Source organism: Atta cephalotes (genome assembly GCF_000143395.1).
Source record: "Atta cephalotes unplaced genomic scaffold scaffold00013, whole genome shotgun sequence".
NCBI classification, from domain to species: domain Eukaryota; kingdom Metazoa; phylum Arthropoda; class Insecta; order Hymenoptera; family Formicidae; genus Atta; species Atta cephalotes.
Window position 1 is genome coordinate 4,899,079 of NW_012130077.1, and position 2,699 is coordinate 4,901,777.

The following is a 2,699-nucleotide window of genomic DNA, read 5'->3' on the forward strand; positions in this document are numbered from 1 at the left end:
CAATGATGAGCTTGAGTGATAATTGTGTCTTGTCTGATCGAATTTCGCATAACTTTTTGTGGTACTCCATGCCGATCACTGCAAACGTACAGTGATTAACGTGCCGTTAACGTGTACATGTGTATGTATACTATGCTTTAAGACGCGAATAATTCCAAATACCTAAAGAAGAAAAAAAGCAAGGAAAAAGAAAAAATCTTATGACTCGTGACAACAAGGAAACTAGTTGACTGCGTAATAATATTCCATCAATGATTATACCGATATATATTTATTTAAGAATTTTTATTGTTGTTATCGGACCTACATAAAATAGACTGTAAAAATATTAAAGGGTGGCCTTCAGTCTGATTCCTTGGTTAAATCCTAGAGCTGCATACTCCCGACCTATAAACTCGCCTATATGTGTAACATGAACTCTCTCGCGCGAAATATCAAGTGTATTGTAACATTTCGATGCTATAGTACATCGTAATAACGTTACGCGCAGTATGGATTATTCTCATACATAGCGAATTCTCTACAATGTAAATTCTTTTTCTAAGATAAATATATTCGAATTTATTCTATTTTGTTATTATGATGCTATGACTTTAGGACAGTGAAATTGTCCATAATCTCCGGTTTGATAGGCTGATAAACATCATGTTTGCGAAATAATTTCCGAACGATAAACGATGCGATAAATTGTACTAATTGACCAGAGTGCCCACGACAGTCACGAATCTATAGTACACAGGTACTAACGACAAGTGTTATACTGGATACCATCTAGTTCTTCAGACATATATTATGCTTTCATTTCGCCATCATACGTTTTTTAATTAACAGTTAGTGAAATTATTGTCATATTTTTTATTTATGATATTTCATAGAACTGTGTGTAATAATTTGTGATGTAATACGAGAAATCTTTTTGCTTTTTTTTTTTAAATCGAAACTTGTAAATTGTATCTATATTACTATAGATTTTTGAACCCTTTAGTCACGTATACTGTAATAAAAAAAAAACAAAGTACCCAGTTTTATTTTAGTGCGCTCTTATGAAAACAACAAAAATGTACATTAACATAGGATATAATATAAAGAAATATATCAATAAAATAGGATGACACACAACTCGTGTATACATTTTTTCTGATAAACGTGAATATGAAACGGAGCATTGATCCTGTTAGCACATCAACGCGGCGTACGTCTACATTTATATATGTATATATATAATATAAACATTCATGATATTATATATATAAATATGTAAAATTATAATATAGAGTATAGCAATAGCGTAGTACACAAGAAGAGACTTTTCATTTCATTTTCTTCTTGTATACACTCCGAAAACGATTATAGGATACATCAATATGTAGATAGATCGTTAAAAAAAATAACGAGTTTAATTTAGCAATTTCAATTTATCCCGATAATAATTTTTTGTACTATTATTGTAGGATATAATTTTAGAGAAAAAAAATCGTAATCACAGAGTGAAGGATTCGAGATAGTGCATTTTTGCACTATATGGCTGTATTATTTAATTCTGCTATCTTGCCAAACGCTTACGGCAAGCCATGTTGGTAAAACTAAGAAACAGACATAATTACAGAAATATATAGTTTATTGTAATAATTTGTACAATATTATACGATTATAAAAATAAAGTGTGTACCAACATTGAATTAAAATTCTTACAGTACACTTTGAACCTTTGTATATGTATGCTATATTTCAAAAAACCTAATGGAGATCAACAGAAGTTTGATAAATAAGAAACAATGATTGTTGAAAATTTATATCTGTTGATTGCCGCATTTTTGCTTTGCCCTATTAAACAAGATAAAAAAATCTGTAATTGATATCTTGATGTTTAAGAATGTTAGAAATATTAGTTTTTCTTTTCAAATTCTCATAAATATGTACATAAATATGTACTGTCATTTGTTCATTTAACATTTAGAGTAATAAAAAAACCTTTTTTAAAGTAATAAAAAAACTAACAAAAAAGAAAATTTATAATTCTAAATAAAATTGGTTATTAAGTAAAATATTTTATTGACAGATATTTTATGACTTAATTTAAATAAATAAAACTACGGTAATACTTGTGAATAACTTGGTATGTACATTATAACAAATATCTATGTATTATTTTATTATTAGATGTTAAATATATATATAGTGATGTGATTTAATATAATTGTTTTAAAATTCCAAAAAAAATTTTCTTAATTTTTAATACATAATTTATATAATTTAAAAAATGTGGAGTATAGAGATTTATACAAATCTGGAATATTTATTTCATACAATTATTACATTGTCTATCGCTAACGTACATAATAAAATTAATAATAAATTTTTATCAATGATATTTAATAACCAGATAATTTCTAGAGTTGACGATTACCACAAAAATTATATTAGGATGAATCGACATGAAAGTAGTCTACTCTTAATCGAAAATTCCGCGAAAATTTCTTTTTGGATTTGTAAAAAATTAATTATAAAAGTGTTAAAGATTAAGTATACAAAAAGGAATAAAAGGGGTAAATGGTAATCCATTTCGAGAATAAATTCCTTCACTTCTTCACTGTTACAAAACCTATTCTTTTAACTCGTTTAGTTTGAAAAAATGATTACGCATACACACATATATATATATATATATATATATATATATATATATGAGTATATATATA